This window comes from Zalophus californianus, chromosome 12, assembly GCF_009762305.2.
Source record: "Zalophus californianus isolate mZalCal1 chromosome 12, mZalCal1.pri.v2, whole genome shotgun sequence".
In the NCBI taxonomy this organism is placed as follows: domain Eukaryota; kingdom Metazoa; phylum Chordata; class Mammalia; order Carnivora; family Otariidae; genus Zalophus; species Zalophus californianus.
Genome location: NC_045606.1, coordinates 79,235,309 through 79,257,624, shown reverse-complemented (window position 1 = coordinate 79,257,624; position 22,316 = coordinate 79,235,309).

Sequence of the window (22,316 nt, the reverse complement as noted above, 5' to 3'; positions counted from 1 at the left end):
ATTTGTTAGGCCAGGACACTAGGTAAACCAAAATTTAAAATACTTTATGAAAAAATAAATAAATAAAATAATTTATGAAAAATAGAAAATCTGAACAGACCAATTACTAAAATAATGTGTAAAACTTTATTCAAAGACAGTTAAGAAGTACTATTTAAGAAGTAAATGGATATCTATATAAAATACCAGTTTTTAAAAACTATGGACGTAGATATTTTCTTCACCCATGAATTGAATAAATATCTGTATTCCTCCACAGAACAAACATGGATAAGATTACTTCACTTAGTAACATGAAATATGTTATACTGAAGGTATAAATTATGATTTGAAAAGAACAGTATTTTCAAGGGAATATAATTTTATGAATACAATAAGAGTCATGGTCCTTAAAAGTGTTCCTTATCTTTGATTTTTTTATTATGTTCTGCCTCAGGATAAGAAAAATGGATTTATCTGCATATGTGTTCATTAATAGTGGAGAAAAAAGCTTCTATTTAAAGTTAATACTCAGTTCATGTTAGAGAAGGCTATATATGTATACAAAGAAAAAAAAATCTAACCTACCAGAACACTTCCTGCTTTGGATTTTATTCAGAACATTGCTTTCCACTGATTATTGTTTCCCCTTTGGTCAGCCCCCACATTACTGCCTCAGAAATCCTCACCCATTCATTACAAAATTATCAAGTGATTCCTTCCTTCTTATCCTGGAACATTTTTATTCCCCTTGTTCTGGTGAATGGAAGGTGCACATTCCACGGCAGGTAGCAGGCAGAACTCCTAATAAAATGTGCGAATTACACAACAAATACAGGCAAAATAAATAAGGAAAAATCAGTGCCTGTGTCTTCTGTTTGCTGTATGTCTCAGCTCTCTGCTTCCCACTCAGGCAGGACAGGGTGCTGATGAACCCTCTGTCACTCCTAATTAAACATGGCTCCCTGGGGTGCCTGGGTGGCTCAGTTGGTTAAGCGACTGCCTTCGGCTCAGGTCATGATCCTGGAGTCTGGGGATCAAGTCCCACATCGGGCTCCCTGCTCAGTAGGGAGTCTGCTTCTCCCTCTGACCCTACCCCCTCTCATGTGCTCTCTCTCCATCTCTCATTCTCGCTCTCTCAAATAAATAAATAAAATCTTTAAAAATAAATAAATAAATAAACATGGCTCCCTGAGAGGAGATCCCTTCACTTGGCACCTCCCAGAAACTTTTCTATGCCCACACCGTGCAGTCACTGGCTGGCTGCTTCTCCTGCCCTCCTTCCCTCACCAGGGAACCTCCCCACATCTGCCCTTCCAAACGTGCCCTTGGCTTCAGAACTCCTCTGGACGCCTTTTGCTCATCCCGGCCCTGCCACCCAAATCCCCACTGTGGAGAGCTCTCCCCGTCTCTGGACTGCTTGTTACAGTATAGCGGTCTGTGCGGTTACCCACACTTAACCACGAGTCGCCAGGAGCAACACCTTCCTTTTCTTTCTTCCTTCCCGCCTCTTACAATCTACCCCGGAAGGTTTGCTTCTTTAAGCAAATCTCTAACTGGTGGAATTTTAGGAAGAGTCGGCAAGATATCCGCGGTGAGGATAAGTGAGGAGTTTAACTTGGACTTCTCCCCTAGATTTTATCCCCCAGTTTTCTCTTCCTAAGAGTAGGGTTTGTTCTGGGAACATATATGAGGGACTAGTTCCCTTCCTTCAACAGGGAAACCTCTGTGAAGGCATTTTGAAGGCCGCTGAACAAATGATTCCCAGCAAGGCCACAGCTCCCAGAAAACCTGAGGGTCAAGGGAGGTAGCTTTCTCCTCAGACCCTTCTCCTGGTAGAAAGAAGAGCCACAGTGTGGAAGGCTCAGCTGAAGCTGCTCTTACTTGGCTTAGCCTACTAGAGGGGAAGGTGACAAAAATAACAGAAAGGTGGGGCCTGCCTTATATCCAGCAGGCCTCAGCCCTCACCCCATCCTGATGTGAAGGATGGTAAAGAAGGGGGGAGGTCCCCCGGAGGGAGACGGGCCTGCCACGTGCACATACAAGAGTCTCAGAGAACAGAGAAGTCTCTATCCTCTGCTTACTCCTATTTCCCTCTCACTCCTTTCCCACAAAAGTGTAGTTGCTTGTGATACATTTAAGGGGGAAAAAAAGCAACATCCAGATTTCAGAAGCTGGAAACACTTAAAGCTATGCCGTGTTATTCTCCTATCAGACAAACAATTTCACAGAATGCCAACGTCAAGCAAGTTTAATCTCAGACCATGATAAAATGAGACAAAGCAAGGCCACTTTTTCATTTTGCGCAAGCACAGATTAAAAACAAGGTCATTGTGCCACCCATAAAATATCAAACATCCCTCTCTCTTGCTGAATGAATGACTGCTATTCTTTACCCAATTATAGATATGCACCTCCTTTCTGACAGCATCCAATATGGAGCAAACCTCGATTTTCTTAGGCCAGTCTGTCAGATGACCCAACTAAAACCAAAGTCCTATCACAGGCTCTTCCTGATACCCTCTGACTGAGAAACCTCCCAGTTCCTCATGACGGGCATTTTCCCTTGCTGTAACATGTAATAAACCCAACCCATTTAACTGTAGGTGTGTTCCTGGTAGTCTGAGGGGCACTGACACCTGTGTGAAGGCAGTACTTAGTGTTGAGGAAATATTTATTGAGCACCTTCTAAAGACCAGGCTCCCACCCTAAGTACTAGGAATGCAATAGTGAACAAAGCAAACAAAATCCCCTGCCCTCATAAGGCTTAAATCTTTTCAGGGGAGGGGCGCCTGGATGGTTCAGTCATTAAGCGTCTGCCTTCTGCTGGGGTCATAATTCCAGGGTCCTGGGATTGAGTCCCACATCGGGTTACCTGCTCCGCGGGGAGCCTGCTTCTCCCTCTCCCACTCCCCCTGCTTGTATTCCCTCTCTCGCTGTGTCTTTCTCTGTCAAATAAATAAATAAAATCTTTAAAAATAAATAAATAAAATTTAAAAAAATCTTTTCAGGGGAGACAGACAATAAACAAGATGAGTACATAAAATATATAGCCCATTGGAAGGTGGTAATGGCAAAGAAAAAAATAATGCAGGGATTCACTTTAGATGGGAAGGCCTCACCGATCTGAAAGAGAAAAGGAGTAAGCCTGAAGGATGTCTGGGAAAGCATGGGAGGAATGCAGGTGCAAAGACCCTGAGGCAGGAAGATGCCTGCATGTTTGAAGAACTTCAAAGAAACCAGTGACGAGATAGAGGCTAGAGGCGACAGAGAGGTAAGAGAGAGGGTCTTGTAGGGCCCTGCTGGGACTCTGGCTTTCCCTGTAAGTGAGGTGGGAAAGAATTAGAAAGTTTTGAGAGAAGAATGACCTGGTCTGAATTGGGCTTACTGGGCTCACCTGGATTCCTCTGGCTGCTTTGCTAAGGCAAGCCCAAAAGGGAAAGGGCACAAGAGAAAAGCGGCAGGAAGCCTGTCAGGAGGCTCTTGCAATAATCCAGGACACAGATGACAGTGCTGCAACCCAGATATTCAGAATTTCACAATATTTTTAACAATCACTATGAGAGAAAAATAATAATATTATAAATCTGTAAATTAATCCTGCTAGTTTTGTTTTAATTTTGATTGCAACTCTAAATTCTGAATAGAGGGAACACTGTTGGAAGGCTTTTAGAAACATACACACCCATCCCTTAATGTGGAAGGAATTAATTTTCCAAATCTACAACTCTTCTGTTTCTCTTTTTCACAATATTGAGATTTTGTTATCAAAACCTTTAAGATGCCACGTGTCTGCCCCTAAATCCATAAGATTTGAAAAGGTATGATCTCTAAATGAGGATACCAGTGAACCCAATTTTTTGGGAAATTTAAAAATGCAATGTTTTATTTCCAAACCTTTAAGGAAAATGTTGACCAAAGTGATAATTTTGTTACTAGTAATAAAAATATATGCATAAATATTTATCAGAATGAAAAATAAAGCAGAGCCACTGAGTTCAAAGCCATACTCTCAGCTCTGCAGTATGAATTGCTAACCTGCTTTCTGATAAAAGCTCATTAAAGCAAATGCCAATAATAGGCTTCCATTTTTTGCTCTGAAGGATGTTACTGCCTTAGTCTGATTGTCAGTCACTGTCTTATCCTGATGGTTTGTAAGTTCTTCTCTCATGAAATATCAATATTGTGAAAACTGTATGTTCTAGCAGAAGAAAAAATATACTTTAATGGATAGAAGTTTCTCAATTAAGTTTTTCCCATACATTTTTCTTAAAAACTTGGTGCCAGTTGGTTTATAATATAATCCACTATATGATAATATCCCTTTAAGCCCCCAAATTCGTCATTAGGTACTGAGTTTTATTATAACTCCATTTCATGCCATTATCAAAGAGCACTGATGTCCCTCCATCTAAAAAAATTTAAAACTACTGGATTATCTTGATTGTATAAAACTGCTTCCCTTCCCGTCTTCCTAAAAAATAAGCTTCGGTTTTGTTAAGTATATAAAAATGACTATGTTCGTGTCACTCATGCTAATGGAAAATTCACTCTTCAGTGGGAAAGGCCATGTTTTTTATGAAGCAAGAACAATTTCCGTTTTAAGAAATGCGATCTGAAAGAGAATATGATTGTCCTTATGCAAGAGTATATACTTAGTCTTTGTCAAAAAGTATGACTTTCCTTTAGGACTTGAAATTTCTTGCAGTCAAGATCAACAGCTTTCTCGGAAAAGGACACAAAGTCTTAGGGACCACATTTTGAATAAAATGTTCCCTCTGTCAACCTGTTTTTAACTAAGCTCCTTAAAATAACATTAGATTGATTTGAATCTTCAGCTTTCTAATTAAAGTTTTTGAACTGTAAAGCAACCTAGTGGTTTGTGAAATGTTACTTAGGTTCTTTCGATGGCCATGGTCAAGATGATAACTGAAATTCAACACCCCCTTCCTGTAAGATATGAGCCAAGCCATTGGCTGGAGGAGTTGGGATACCAGGAGGGGTAAACAGACAGAAACTAGGATCGGGGGAGTGGAGGCCCAACCTCAGGCCTGAGGGCCAGAACCATATTTAAACAGGAGAGTTGGACCTGGATTCTCCGGGTACTAGATGGGACTGTCAGGGCGCAAGATGGGAGTAGAAGGGCAGCCACGTGAGAGGCCAAAGGTTGTAGCCAGATCACAATGTTTTAATTGAGTTTAATGGCTTAATTTCATATTCTGCCTGAGTCCTGACAGGAATACCTCGGGGAAAACTGGGTTTGGCCTGGCTTTCCAGCCGGCACCCATTTCTCTGTACAGCATGCATATTTTAGCAAAGTAAACATCGGAGCGAGGCGAAACGTGCAGGCACAGACTCCATATTGTTTGTAGTGAGGAGAGGGTAAAGAGCTTTGGTGCATTCCCAATGGAAACAAAACTGGACATTTCTATCTGAATTACAAATGCATACAACTTTTTACCTAGAAATTCTGCTTTTATGTTATTCACCACAGCATTGCCTATAAGTATTAAGTTTGGAAACAAATGGCCATTATTAAAGAAGTGGTTAAACTGTGGACTTCCACACAATGGAATACTATGCAATTATAGCAAAGGACGAGGTTGTTTCTACATATTGATGTGGATATTCACCAGATACCCTAATTATTCTTTAATATATATATTTGTTTTACACACTTATTCGTACGTATATTTAACATTTTTTAAAAGCAAAACGTGTATAGAAAGCTGCCATTATTTTTCAGAAAAAGGGGTATATTTATATTTCTGTTTATATTTATGTGTGCATTGTTTGTATGTAATTTGTGTACTAAGGAATATATCCGGAAGGGACACTCAAGAATTGATTATGTTGCTTGCCTCCAGGAAGGAGAGCTGGTGGCCGAGGGAAAGAAGTGGGTGAAATTTCTTTGAGTGGCAACTTCTGTTGGGTTTTTGTCCTATGTTGACGTAACAGCTATCCAAAACCATTATTTGAATTAGAAAACCAATCGAGTTCTCTTGAAACAAAAAAAGAAGATACAAATTGATTCTGACTAAAAGGAATCATGCATGGCTGGGGTGCCTGGGTGGCTCAGTTGGTTAAGCGGCTGCCTTCGGCTCAAGTATGATCCCAAGGTCCTGGGATCAGGCCCCACATCTGGCTCCTTGCTCAGCAGAGAAACTGCTTCTCCCTCTCCCTCTGCCTGCCTGCCGCTCTGCCTACTTGTGTTCTCTCTCTCACTACGTCTCTCTCTGTGTCAAATAAATAAATAAAATCTTAAAAAAATTTTTTTTAAGGAATCAGGCATGGCTTCCTGGAAAGGTAACATCTGAGTTGGATATTACTACAAAGATCATTTTTTTATAAAGTTACTTGAGAAAATGCTATGCTTTGTCAAAATCTGGCAAGAAAAGCCCTCTTCAGGAAATAAGAAAGCCCCTCCTCCTTTTTTTTTTTTTTTTTTTTTGTAGTTGAAGTGAACACCATCAGCCAGAGCTTTAAGTTACCATCTATTCTGACATGTGGGTGTTACGAGCTAATTATAGGTTGGTTAATTATCTATGGTAAAGAAAAACTAATAGTGGTTAATGGTTTAGTAGAAGTTCAGTAGAAACACAGAAGATAGACTTGAAAAAATTGATTAGTATTATTACGCACCACAAGATGCAGTGCACAATATGAGTATGTTATTTATTACAAGTGGAAAAATGTGCCATAGAGTAATAGGCCTTCTCTGATTGTAAACAATGCAAAACTCTAATTAGAACAATAAAAGTAGTTGGAGGAATTGAATATGAAAAAGATGCTTTGGTTCTTCTTATTTCCTTGAAAATTTATTAGTTTTGGTGATTTATCCAACCTAATTTTAAATAACTCAGGTAACTGCATTTTACCTATTCAACTTCAGATCATTTTTCCTTGAATTTTCTTAAGCACTTCAATTCCATTGTATTTTATCCAATTTTACCTTTTTGACAAAGCTTAAATTCTGACAGTAATCTTTATTTTTTTAATTTTTTTATTTTTAGAAATTTCATTTTTATTTTTTTAAAGATTTTATTTATTTATTTGACAGAGAGAGACACAGTGAGAGAGGGAACACAAGCAGGGGGAGTGGGAGAGGGAGAAGCAGGCTTCCCCCAGAGCAGGGAACCCTGATGCGGGGCTCGATCCCAGGACCCTGGGATCATGACCTGAGCTGAAGGCAGACGCTTAACGACTGAGCCACCCAGGCGCCCCCTGACAATAATTTTTAATTCTTCAAATGTTCATGGCATTATTATTATTTCTTTTTATTCTTCCTTGCCCTTCTAAAAAATCCTTTCTCAACTCTTACTGCTTTTAAAAAATTCTATCCGGCTATCCTTTTGTGTTATTTTACAAGACAAAATAAGGAAATTTCAATGTAATACAAGAGAAGGCAGTATAAAGAAGAGGTTAAAATCTTAAGACTCCAGGGCTACTTACCATTCAACACATTAGAAAAAGTTCCATGGTTTTACCTATTCAGTTTTAATTTTATTGTTTCAAATAGCCTTTCTAGTGTGTCACAATACTGTCTTTTTGTGGGGTGGTGATGATAAATAATGATAGCATTTTATAAATCCAAACACAGCATAGACATTCTCTGCCTATGAGCTGAAGTCTTAGCTGTTGAAAATTAAACTTTAATTCTAATCTTTAACATGTATGAATATGGGATGGAATCTTGCCCACGACCCCGTCCCTCACGCCTCTCTGCAACTCTGTAGACCTCTTGCTGACATTTTCACACAGGACAGATTTTCTACCCATGATGCCTGTCTCTCTGAATTGGATTGCTCTCTGAACATCTCACTGCTATGGTCTGATCTCCTGGTACTCAATTGAGTCGCACCTGAGTTTACAGTGCCCTTTGGCATTGCAACTAATGTTTCCTACCTGAAATATCGCCATCAACCATTGCTAAACTTTATGATAAACTGTCAAACTCATTAAAATTAAGTTATCTGAAAAGATTGTGGCACATGAAGAAAGTAAGAGCTAGTGAAATCATGTTCGCGTGAATTTTTCTTCACTCTTTAGGTTTGGATCTTGTATGATGAGCTATAGAGCTATCTCATAGCTCCTTCTAAGGCACTAGGCTTTAACTCCAGGTACACCTGCTGGATGAATGATGAGCTTTTGACTGCAACTTGACTGTTGCCAGTTAGGCTAATTTCCAGCATTTTGAATAACAAATAGTATGCATTATTATGCAACCAAGTAGATTATGCTTTGTTTGTTTGTTTTTTAATATTTTATTTATATATTTGATAGAGAGAGCACAAGCAGGGGGAGTGGCAGGCAGAAGCAGAGGGAAAGGGAGAAACAGACTCCCCACTGAGCAGGGAGCCCGAGTGGGGTTCGATACCAGGACCCTGAAATCATGACCTGAGCCGAAGGCGGAAGCTTGACCAACTGAGCCACCCAGGCGTCCCTTATGCTTTGTTTCTTAATAAAATAATAATAAACTGTTGAAACACCAAATATAGTATATAATTAATCAATAATTTGCATGCATTTTAAACAGATCATTTAGAGACAGTGTTCTCTACTTTGGTTGCCCATTTACAAGAAATGAGAACTGTGTTACATTTGGGTATTAGTAAAGAAAGTTGAGTTTCTGCATTAATGATCATTAACAATAAATATGGCATAAATGCTTTTTCATACAAAGACTTTTTAGTTTCTTAAAAATAAGTTTATTTATTCACAGCCATTAATTGCAGGCAATCTAATTATGCAAACCATATAACTTGAAAATATTAGGAGATATATTTTAATTTCCAAATATAACCTTGAGAGGGTCTCCTATGACAATGAGGAAATTGAGAAATGTTCCAATTGCAGGTTCTGAGTTGGACTAAAGATGCAGCAAGGTTGTTCTAGAATGCCTATGACAGAGGCAGCGCAGTCCCAGCCTAGGATGATAGCCCATTCTTGAGCCACCCAATAGGATATGTCTAAGAAATAGTGTTCCTTGAAGAGTAGGATTTGTTTTTTCAAATATACTTGATAAGAGGGAACATGGAATTCATTCATTTGGACCTGTTATGAACACTGGACCTGTGCTCAGGTGAAAGGCTTCATTCTGCCAAAAAGACAAACTGGAAACTGTTCCTGTTAGAAATTCACAGCATCTACACTTCTGTCATATGTAGAAAAAGTCAAGGAATGTGCTAAACTAAGGAGACTAACATTTCAACAAACAAGTAATTATAGATGATGATGTAAGTCTAAATATAACTTCACTGAACTTGATAAAACCTTTTCCAACAAAGGATCGGGTTCACAAAGAAGCCTATTGCTAAGAAAATATGATATGCATTATAATTCTCAAAAAAAATCATAAAGAATATGAACCCTGAGTCTCTGCACATAAATTTTTTATAACTTGTTAATTTCTAATTTTTCTTAACTTTCTCTGTTTAACACCATTTCAACTCTTTGCTTGTGACTCCACTTAAATATTAAGAATCTGTGACTACCGGGGTGCCTGGGTGGCTCAGTCGTTAAGCATCTGCCTTCGGCTCAGGTCATGATCCCGGGGTCCTGGGATCAAGCCCCATGTCAGGCTCCCTGCTCAGCAGGAAGCCTCCTTCTCCCTCACCCACTCCCCCTGCTTGTGTTCCCTCTCCTGCTGTCTCTTTCTCTGTCAAATAAAGAAAGAAAATCTTCAAAAAAAAAAAAATCTGTGAATACCTCAGCAAGATATCTTCCCTCCAGCATCAAACTGGATTCTAATTTACAAACAAGGTGGAAATAAATCATGTGACTAAACTTCCTTAGCTATTACCACATCAATATCTATCAGTAAGATAAGTATCCCAACTAACAATGGTTCTAGATTAAAGTTATTCAGGAGCTGGCAAACGGGTTAGAGACACCAAGTTTATTGCCTACACTACCTTCCTCAACTCCTAATTTTTCAGATCTTTCACCTTACCTTTGATATATGTAACCACTGAAGTAGACAATTTTTTTCTCCATGATTAGGAAATTTCTTGACTTTAAGATTTTCTGTCTCCAGATTAAATGGTTTAAGATTTATCTTTCTTATATTATTTTGGTACTTGTTCTTTCTTTTCTGGAAAATCTAAATCTATCTACCTACATATATATCTTCTTCCCAATTACTGAGAGATTTTCTTATTTAAAGTGCCTGTTGATTGTCATCTCTAAGTATTCAGTCCCGTTGTTAGTGTTTGGAAAGAAAACTAAAATCTATTTATATGACCAAAAAAATCCATTTTCTGAACCTTTTAAATGTCATGTATTTCCTAAAAACTGAATTTCTTTTTCTAAATAACAGTCTTCTAATACTGCCCATCATGGTAGATATGATAACTATGGAACATATCTTTAAAAATATCCTTCACTAAAAATTAAGCAAAAATGAAATCTTTATCCAATGAAGAAATGCACTTACATTCTAAAGAAAACTATTTAGGTATATAATGTTAGCTTGAGGAATTCCTCACAGCTATGTTATAAAAAATATTAAAGCTGTGGTACTCTCTCTCCTGTGGCTTATTTACAGTCAGTTTTCTAATCTACTTCAGGGAACACATCCTGATGCTATTACAAAGTAAGTATTAGGTTACGATAGCCCAACATACTGCAAAAAGCTACTTTTCAAAGAAATTGTGCATACAGGGGCGAAATGAAACAAGCCTCTAATGAGAATCCATTTTCAAATATAAATTTACAATAAATAAAAAACTAACTGAAATCTCACTTATAACTATCAGCGACAAATATATTTTGTAGAGTGTTAGGTTCATAAAATCAAGCTCACATTTTGAAGGTAAACTATTTGCAAAGTAAATACAGTTAGTCCAGAAAAGAAATTGGGGTATTCCAAGAAATAAAACAAAATTACTTTTAACTCCCCTAAGAAAGTATATTTCTAAAAACAGTCCTTAAATTTTTTCCAACAGAACAAAAAGTATATTTTACCTTTGCTTTTGTTTGCTGCTGGCTCTTTAGTCACCTGATGCCAAGCAGAGGTTGAGTGGCAAAGGATGCCCTGTGGTGGTTCAGAGAAACATGTCATTACAGGGGTGACTCAGTCTTCCAAGTTAAACTGGAGGCTTGCATTAAATCTCTTTATAACCAAACTCAGACTCTCTTAAAAGCATATTGGTAGAAATGACCATTGCTTTCTGAAAATACCCAACTTAAATTCACTGACTTAAGAAAGAAAGAAAACTTTGATTGTGACTTTAGCTGGATAATAGAGAGGTAAAGAAAACTATATTTAAAAGATTTCCAGATTAAAGAGAAAAAAAGGAGGTCAAATGCTATGTGTGCCACAATATATATTATTTAAAAAATAGATTCTAATGGCTGTCTTTGATGATAATGGAATAATTAACTCTTAGCAAGGCATTAGCTATCATCCTGAGTAAATATAACATTAATTTACTAGAACGAATGGTTCAAGATGATGCACTAAGCACGTGTATTTACTGCATTGTTTTCAGCATATACCTTAGAAAAAAATATGATATAAACCTGAAAACAAGAAGTGGTGACATGACCCAAGGACTAAAAACAGATGTAATTGAATCAGAAATTTAAATTAAAAAATAAAACATAGTAGAAAGTTATTGCAGAGGTATGAGCTGTTCCTTCCTTTGGAGAGAGAAACCCTAAGTGCAGAGACAAGAGATCCAAAAGATGAAGTGTGTTGAGGACTAATTATCAGAGCAATCAATTAAATATTTCTTCTGGTATAGGAGAACCAGACAATTCAACTTCCCAGAGTATGGAGAATGACAAGTAGCAAAGACGTTTGACCCCAGGACATAAATTTTTTTTTAAGTTTATTTAGTTACTTATTCATTTTAGTGATCTCTGCACCCAATGTGGGGCTTGAACTCACAACCCTGAGATCAAGAGTCTCATGTTCTTCCGAATGAGCAGGTGCCCCATAACCCCAGGACATTTAAATATAAAGATCTTCCTAAGTAGAGTTCAGAGTTTCACTACTGGACTAACTACAAAAGCAGAGATGAACTGGTCTCCCTAGTGGGCATGGAGGGGATAAAAAAGGAAAGCCTGCTCAACCCGTGAGGAATTAGACAAATCTTTCATGATTAGTTTCTCCTTACTTTGATAATTATGAGGGTTCCTACCAGGCTTGCCTGTTTCCTTTTTTTTATTGTTATGTTAATCACCATATATTACATCATTAGTTTTTGATGTAGTGTTCCATGATTCATTGTTTGTGCATAACACCCAGTGCTGCATGCAGAACGTGCCCTCTTTAATACCCATCACCAGGCTAACCCATCCCCCCACCCCCTCCCCTCTAGAAACCTCACTTTGTTTTTCAGAGTCCATTGTCTCTCATGGTTCGTCTCCCCCTCCGACTTACTCCCCTTCATTCTTCCCCTCCTGCCATCTTCTTCTTTTTTTTTCTTAAAATATGTTGCATTATTTGTTTCAGAAGTACAGATCTGTGATTCAACAGTCTTACACAATTCACAGCGCTCACCATAGCACATACCCTCCCCAATGTCTATCACCCAGCCACCCCATCCCTCCCACCCCCCACCACTCCATCAACCCTCAGTTTGTTTCCTGAGGTTAAAAATTCCTCATATCAGTGAGGTCATATGATACATGTCTTTCTCTGATTGACTTATTTCACTCAGCATAACACCCTCCAATTCCATCCATGTCGTTGCAAATGGCAAGATCTCATTCCTTTTGATGGCTGCATAATATTCCATTGTGTATATATACCACTTCTTCTTTATCCATTCATCTGTTGATGGACATCTTGACTCTTTCCACAGTTTGGCTATTGTGGACATTGCTGCTATAAACATCGGGGTACATGTACCCCTTCGGATCCCTACATTTGTATCTTTGGGGTAAATACCCAGTAGTGCAATTGCTGGATCGTATGGTAGCTCTATTTTCAACTGTTTGAAGAACCTCCATACTGTTTTCCAGAGTGATTGCACCAGCTTGCATTCCCACCAAGAGTGTAGGAGGGTGCCCCTTTCTCCACATCCCAGCCAACATCTGTCATTTCCTGACTTGTTAATTTTAGCCATTCTGACTGGTGTGAGGTGGTATCTCATAGAGGTTTTGATTTGGATTTCCCTGATGCTGAGCGATGTTGAGCACTTTTTCAGGTGTCTTTTTTTTTTGATGTCTTCTTTGGAAAAATGTCTGTTCATGTCTTCTGCCCATTTCTTAATTGGATTATTTGTTCTTTGGGTGTTGAGTTTGATAAGTTCTTTATAGATTTTGGATACTAGCCCTTCATGTGATATGTTATTTGCAAATATTTTCTCCCATTCTGTCGGTTGTCTTTTGGTTTTGTGGACTGTTTCTTTTGCTGTGCAAAAGCTTTTTGTCTTGGTGAAATCCCAATAGTTCATTTTTGCCCTTGCTTCCCTTGCCTTTGGCGATGCTTCTAGGAAGAAGTTGCTGCAGCTGAGGTCGAAGAGGTTGCTACCTGTGTTCTCCTTTAGGATTTTGATGGACTCCTGTCTCACATTTAGGTCTTTCAACCATTTGGAGTCTATTTTTGTGTGTGGTGTAAGGAAATGGTCCAGTTTCATTCTTCTGCATGTGGCTGTCCAATTTTCCCAACACCATTTGTTGAAGAGACTGTCTTTATTCCATTGGACATTCTTTCCTGCTTTGTCAAAGATGAGTTGACCATAGAGTTGAGGGTCCATTTCTGGGCTCTGTATTCTGTTCCATTGATCTATGTGTCTGTTTTTGTGCCAGTACCATACTGTCTTGATGATGACAGCTTTGTAATAGAGCTGGAAGTCTGGAATTGTGATGCCGCCAGCTTTGCTTTTCTTTTTCAATATTCCTCTAGCTATTCGGGGTCTCTTCTGGTTCCATACAAATTTTAGGATTATTTGTTCCATTTCTTTGAAAAAAGTGGATGCTTTTTTGATGGGGATTGCATTGAATGTGTAAATTGCTCTAGGTAGCATTGACATCTTCACAATATTTGTTCTTCCAATCCATTAGCATGGAACGTTTTTACATTTCTTTGTGTCTTCCTCAATTTCTCTCATGAGTATTTTATAGTTTTCTGAGTACAGATCCTTTGCCTCTTTGGTTAGATTTATTCCTAGGTATCTTATGGTTTTGGGTGCAATTGTAAATGGGATCGACTCCTTAATTTTTCTCTCTTCTGTCTTGTTGTTCGTGTATAGGAATGCCACTGATTTCTGTGCATTGATTTTATATCCTGCACTTTACTGAATTCCTGTATGAGTTCTAGCAGTTTTGGGGTGGAGTCTTTTGGGTTTTCCACATACAGTATCATATCATCTGCAAAGAGTGAGAGTTTGACTTCTTCTTTGCCAATTTGGATGCCTTTGATTTCTTTCTGTTGTCTGATTGCTGTGGCTAGGACTTCTAATACTATGTTGAATAGCAGTGGTGAGAGTGGACATCCCTGCCGCATTCCTAACCTTAGGGGAAAAGCTCTCAGCTTTTCCCCATTGAGAATGATATTCACTGTAGGTTTTTCATAGATGGCTTTTATGATATTGAGGTATGTACCCTCTATCCCTATACTCTGAAGAGTTTTGATCAAGAAAGGATGCTGTACTTTGTCAAATGCTTTTTCTGCATCTATTGAGAAGATCATATGACTCTTGTTCTTTCTTTTGTTAATGTATCGTATCATGTTGATTGATTAGCAGATGTTGAACCAACCTTGCAGCCCAGGGATAAATCCCACTTGGTCATGGTGAATAATCCTTTTAAAGTACTGTTGGATCCTATTGGCTAGTATTTTGGTGAGAATTTTTGCATCCATGTTCATCAAGGATATTGGTCTGTAATTCTCCTTTTTGATGGGGTCTTTGTCTGGTTTTGGGATCAAGGTAATGGTGGCCTCATAAAATGAGTTTGGAAGTTTTCCTTCCATTTCTATTTTTTGGAACAGTTTCAGGAGAATAGATATTAATTCTTCTTGAAATGTCTGATAGAATTCCCCTGGGAAGCCATCGGGCCTTGGGCTTTTGTTTGTTGGGAGATTTTGGATGACTGCTTCAATTTCCTTAGTGGTTATAGGTCTGTTCAGGTTTTCTATTTCTTCCTGGTCCAGTTCTGTTAGTTGATACATCTCTAGGAATGCACCCATTTCTTCCAGGTTATCTGATTTGCTGGCATAGAGTTGCTCATAATATGTTCTTATAATTGTTTGTATTTCTTTGATGTTGGTTGTGATTTCTCCTCTTTCATTCATGATTTTGTTGATTTGGGTCATTTCTCTTTTCTTTTTGATAAGTCTGGGCAGGGGTTTATCAATCTTGTTAATTCTTTCAAAGAACCAGCTCCTAGTTTTGTTGATCTGTTCTACTGTTCTTTTGGTTTCTAGTTCATTGATTTCTGCTCTGATCTTTATTATTTCTCTTCTCCTGCTGGGTTTAGGCTTTATTTGCTGTTCTTTCTCTAGCTCCTTTCGGTGTAGGGTTAGGTTGTGTATTTGAGACCTTTCTTGTTTCTTGAGAAAGACTTGTATTGCTATATACTTTCCTCTCAGGACTGCCTTTGCTGTATCCCAAAGATTTTGAACACTTGTGTTTTCATTTTCATTGCTTTCCATGAATTTTTTTAATTCTTCTTTAATTTCCTGGTTGACCCATTCATTCTTTAGTAGGATGCTCTTTAGCCTCCATGTATTTGAGTTCTTTCCGACTTTCTTCTTGTGATTGACTTCTAGTGTCAAAGCATCGTGGTCTGAAAATATGCAGGGAGTAATCCCAATCCTTTGGTATCAGTTGAGACCTGATTTGTGACCTAGGATGTGATCAATTCTGGAGAAAATTCCATGGGCACTAGAGAAGAATGTGTATTCTGTTGCTTTGGGTTGGAATGTTCTGAATATGTCTGTGAAGTCCATTTGGTCCAGTGTGTCATTTATAGTCTTTATTTCCTTGTTGATCTTTTGCTTAGATGATCTGTCCATTTCAGTCAGGGGGTTGTTAAAGTCCTCCACTATTATTGTATTGTTGTCAATGTGTTTCTTTGCTTTTGTTATTAATTGCCTTATATAATTGGCTGCTCCCATGTTAGGGGCATAGATGTTTACAATTGTTAGATCTTCTTGTTGTATAGACCCTTTAAGTAAAATATAGTGTCCTTCTTCATCTCTTATTACAGTCTTTGTTTTAAAATCTAATTTTTCTGATACAAGAATTGCCACCCCAGCTTTCTTTTGGTGTCCATTAGCATGGTAAATGGTTTTCCACCCACTCACTTTCAATGTGGGGGTGTCTTTGGGTCTAAAATGAGTCTCTTGTAGACAGCATATTGATGGGTTTTGTTTTTTAATCCAATCTGATAGCCTATGTCTTTTGATTGGGGCATTTAGCCCATTTACATTCAGGGTCACTATTGAAAGGTATGAATTTAGTGCCATTGTATTGCCTGTAAGGTGACTGTGACTGTATATTGTCTGTGTTCCTTTCTGATCTATGCTGCTTTTAGGCTCTCTCTTTGCTTAGAGGACCCCTCTCAATATTTCTTGTAGGGCTGGTTCATGTTTGCAAATTCCTTTAGTTTTTATTTGTCCTGGAAGCTTTTTACCTCTCCTTCTATTTTCAGTGACAGCCTAGCTGGATATAGTATCCTTGGCTGCATATTTTTCTCATTTAGTGCTCTGAAGATATCATGCCAGTCCTTTCTGGCCTGCCAGGTCTCTGTGGATAGGTCTGTTGCCAATCTAATGTTTCTACCATTGTAGGTTACGTATCTCTTCTCCCGAGCTGCTTTCAGGATTTTCTCTTTGTGTCTGAGACTCGTAAGTTTTACTATTAGATGTCGGGGTGTTGACCTATTTTTATTGATTTTGAGAGGGGTTCTCTGTGCCTCCTGGATTTTGATGCCTGTTTCCGTCCCCACATTAGGGAAGTTCTCTGCTATAATTTGCTCCAATATACCTTCTGTCCCTCTCTCTCTTTCTTCTTCTTCTGGGATCCCAATTATTCTAATGTTGTTTCGTCTTATCGTATTGCTTATCTCTCGAATTCTGCCCTCCTGATCCTGTAGTTGTTTCTCCCTCTTTTTCTCAGCCTCTTTATTTTCCTCATTTGGTCTTCTATATCGCTGATTCTCTCTTCTGCCTCATTTATCCTAGCAGTTAGTGCCCCCATTTTTTATTGCACCTCATTAATAGCCTTTTTGATTTCGACTTGGTTAGTTTTTAGTTCTTTTATTTCTCCAGAAAGCGTTTCTCTAATAACTTCCACGCTTTTTTCAAGCCTAGCTAGTATCTTTAAAGTCATGATTCTGAACTCTATGTCTGACATCATACTAATGTCCGTATTGAGTAGGTCCCTGGCAGACGGTACTACCTCTTGTTCTTTTTGCTGAGGTGATTTTTTCGTCTTGTCATTTTGTCCAGAGGAGAATAGATGAATGAGAGAACAAAATGCTAACAGGTTAACAACGTCCCCAGCAAATATACTCTATAGAAATCAAAAAAGACCTGAAACCAGGGGACAAGAAAGGGAAAGAAAGGAAAAAGAAAGAGAAAAAAAAGAAAAAGATAAAAACAAACAAAAACAGAACAAAACAAAAACAAACAGAATATGATCAAATATGATCAGGCTAGTGCCTAGATCAGTGCCACACACTAGATTTTGGGTGTATTTTGGTCTGTTAGAAGAAAGTGCCTCCTAAAATTTTAAAGGAAGAAAGACTTATATATGTACAAAGTAAGGGTTAATACAATGAAGGGATGGAAGATGAGTGTAAAGATGAAAATTAGAAAAGGTTTTATAAACAGAATTGATAAGATAAGAAGTTGTTTGAAAGAAGAAAGAAGAAGATTTAAAAAAAAAATAAAAAAATAGGAGAGACTGTGATCAGGCAGGAGACTAGAACAAAGCCATACACTAGTGATTTAGGGTATATTTTGATCTGTTAGAAGAAACTGTATGTCAAAATTTTAAAGGGAGAAGAACATATATATATATGCCAAAAATAAGGGTAACTACTATGAAGGGATAAAATATGACTCTAAAAATGAAAAATAAAAAATGTTTTTTTTAAAAAAGGGATTGATAAGATGTTGGTTGAAAAAGGGAAAAAGAAAAATTCAAAAAAAATAGTTAAAAAAATTAACTTTGAAAAACTAATGAGTCATGGTAAAAAAGCCATGAATTCTATGTGCAGTATTCCCCTAGCGCTGGAGTTCTCCCGTTCTCCTTGATTGGTAAACTTGGTCTTGCCTTGCTGGCTGTTCCTACTGATCTTCTGGGGGAGGGGCCTGTTGCCGTGGTTCCCAAATATCTTTGCAGGAGGCAGGATTGCCCCGCCCTTGTCGGTCCGGGCTAAGCAAGCTGCTCGGGTTTGCTCTCAGGAGCTTTTGTTCCCTACAAGCTCTCGGTACAGCTTTGGAGGACCAGGGTGAAAATGGGGGCCTCCCACTCTCTGCCCGGAGGAACTGAGAACTCGGGGCCCCGCTCCTCAGTGCGCCCCCAGAGAAAAGCAGTCACTCCCGTCTCCCCGGTCTCCGGCTGCACTCCGTGCTCACCCGGCCTGTGACCAAGCATTTCTATCTCTGGCACCCGACCCCGTGTGGAGTCTCCAAACCCAGCAGATCCCTGCGTGCGCTCCTGCGCCGCTCCTCCCGGGGGAGGAAGGGGAGTCTCCCCAGCTCTCCCGCTTGTTGGGTCCCTGCTGGAGGAGCAGTGGCCCGACTGGGCCGCGGATCACAGTTTATGGCAACCCCGAGCTGAGAGCCCGCACCTCGGCTCCGTCTCTGGAGCCGGCTTCTCCGCTCCGATACCTGGGAGCTCTGCTGCACTCAGGCACCCCCGGTCTTTCTGTGACCCCGAGGGTCCTGAGACCACACTGTCCCACGAGGTTTCCACCTCCCACTTAGGCACTGGAGCGACATCCCTCAGTGGAACCGACTTCTAAAAGTTCCAATTTTGTGCTCCGCGGCTCTAGTACTTGCCAGAAGCGGCCAACGGAGACCCCCTCCCCCACCGGCTATCCTCCCGAATATCGCCTCAGATTCACTTCTCTGCACGTCCTACCTTCCAGAAAGTGATCGCTTTTCTGTTCAGAGAGTTGTTGCTACTCTCTTCTTCGATCTCCTGTTGAGTTCATAGGTGTTCAGAATGGTTTGATCCCTATTCAGCTGAATTCCTGAGACCAGACGAAATCCAGGTCTCCTACTCCTCCGCCATCTTGCCGAGAAGCTTGGGCCAGGCTTGCCTGTTTTCTATTCACATGCTCCAAATGGCCTCTGACTTGTCAACATGCCTCAGCCCCTTTCACTGTCTACATACAATCCATCCTCCCATTCCACACAAGAATCCTGTTGAGTAAAAATGCCCAAAGAAATGTGGGGAGGGGAGATCCCTGTGACAGTTTTTTCAGTCACTCTGGTCCTTCATGAATATAAATAGATGACCAAGGATCACCAAACATTTGGTGCACATGGACAGTATGAAAGAGAAGAAATTAATAAAGTGAACAGCTGATTTTAGAGAAAGTGGAACAGAATAAAATATATAACAACAACTGCAATTTAAAAAATCTAATTGATAGTCTCAGAGAGATTCAGGAAGCTATCAAATCCACAAACCAAAACACGGCTGTTACAAAAAAGGAGCAATTTCCTTACATACACACGAAAAAGAGTTCTTTGGAATTAAAAATATGATGAAGACTAAACTAGTATTCTAGAAGAAAAGGTGGGTGAATCTGTTACAAAGCAAAAAAGACAAAGACTTAGAATCCTGGAAAGGAAAGCAACATCTAGTACAGATCTGGAACTAAGATCCATCTAATAGTAATTTCCTAAGTAGATAGAGAGAATGGAAGAAAGGAAACCATTGAAAAATAATGAAGGAAAATTATCCTGAGCTAAAGATGAGAGTCTAAATTAAAAGGGAAAGCTACAAGGCTTTGTAAAGACTATCTCTAATTTAAAATAAAGATGATGGGGGTGTCTGGGTGGCTCAGTCGGTTGAGCGTCTATCTTCAGCTTAGGTCATGATCCTGGAGTCTCGGGATCAAGCCCCACATCGGGCTCCCTGCCCAGTGGGGAGTCTGCTTTTCACTTGTCCTCTGCCCCTCCCCCTGCTCCTCCTCTCTCTCTCTCTCTCTCTCTCTCACTCTTTCTCACACACTCACTCAAATAAATAAATAAATAAATAATTAAATAATTAAAAAAATAAAGATGATGACATGAATTATGAATTTACTGAGGACCAGAAAGTATGATTATGACATTCTGTTTCTGAGATGAAGACATACATTCCATCTGATTGTGGTGTGAAACAATTAAGAGACTGGAAAAAAACAAGTATCTGATAAAAAAGCTTGTGTCCAAATAAAAGGTACTGTGATTTTTGAACAATTAATGGGTGGTAAGAAACACCTTCAGGGCCCTGAAGAGTCAGTGTCATTTTTCAGGCAAGTCAGGAGAGAGACGGGTGCTTTTCGGGTGTCTAACGAGGACTTCCTATCATCTTGGAAAGTATGTTTCATTTACTAAAGTGATTTGTAGTATTTAAAAGCCATTGTTCTTACAGATGTATCCTTTATTAATGTCTCTTGAGGAATTATTGTAGCAGAGGAATAGAGTTTAAATTTTGATTTTTTACAAGAAAAATAGAGAGGTGCATATTCGTCTTTGGATTGGACATAATTGATGACTTCCCCTTTTTATGAGATAGCTGACTAAGTATTATAGTCTGGAAACCCAAAATTATGAAAGTCAAAACAAATTACAACAAAATTAAATGTTTTTCGTAATCTGTTTTTAACTTGAGCAGATGTAAAAAAAAAACAAAGTTTTGAAGAATCGATTATTAGAAATGTGGTAGTTCCTTGGGTCTTAGTTTCTTTTGCTTTCTATTAAATTTAAGTGACATAAAATTTAACATTTTTTATTTAGAAAAAATGATTATCTGTGAATTATAGAATTGGGATGTTTCCTATTTTCTTCTATGTATCTTCTATATGTTTTCCCTTTTTCTTTCATCTACCTCAATTCTTCTTATTATCCCTTGATTATTTTGGAGGCACTGTAAGCTTAAACAGTAGGGAGCAGTGATGTGTATCCTATACTTGATGTATTCATTGATAAGTGGGTAAAATTAGCTATACCTTTCATTCTCTCTATATCCTATTTTCTTCATCTTCAAAATGGTGATAATACTTATTAATATTTGACTTTTCCTGCTTTAGTGGAATTCATTGCATATCAAAACCTTGATAGAATAAAGTTGAAAACATCCCTGTAAGGATAAGAGCCATTCCTCTTCACTTATCATGGCTTAGTACCAACTTTGATAGTTGTAAAAACATTTCTTGTTTGGGCAAAAGAATTGAATGACTGTAATTTCAGCCTTGGTGCAGCAGAATACCAACAAAATAGGGGAATTTAGCAAAGAGCCCTCAATTTGACTTATTCTATTTCACTGCCTCAACTTTTACTCCTCCTGAAAATGAATGAATGAACGAATGAACAAATGAAGTCCGAATCTGAGTGTGATCTTCCTATCCACCCTCTGTATGGGGGCCAAGATGAAGTACATATGAAAGTACAATATTTGGAAAGTGTCAGACAGTATCCTCCCTAAGCTGAGGGAAATAGTATTTAGGATACTATTAATCTCTTTTGAGTCTTTATGAAAGACATTGATCTGGATTAGAACTAGGTCAGCCCAAGTGACCAAATGAATTTTTCAAATGACTTAGCATGCATCAAGAATTGAAAGGAAATGATTTGCTTAGATACAGTATACTTTAATAAACCAACAAATATCAAAGAATTTCTTATATAAATTCCATTTTAGAGGAGTCTAATAGGACTTACCATCTGATGAGGATGATTGCCAAATCAATTTCTAAGAGCCCTAGTGGTACTCCTGATAAAATTGAACCTGACAGAATTCAGTATAGATTCCCTCTTGCCCTATGACTTGGTATCCTGGGGTCACTTGAATTATTTAGAAATTCCCAGTCCCTGGAGCACAGATAGCTAGAACATAATGTTTGCCTTCTTTAGCTCCCATGTTATTGTAGTGCTCCATGTTCCATATGACCTAAGGACAAATTTTCCAATTTGTTATAAATGGTTGGAGTCTCAAGAACATAAGCAATATCAATCTAATCCTAATAGATGCTATTGTTTTTATCCAATTTAAGTGTGTATTATTTTTTAATGTAGATATTATATCTTATTTGACTGGATTTCCTCCAGAAATTTCTCTTTAATTATTAAAAAAAAAAAAGTATCTTCGCTCACACTCTTAGTTCTTACAGAGTTAATGAATGACCTGGCTCTCCCCTCCCCCTCCTTTTCCTCC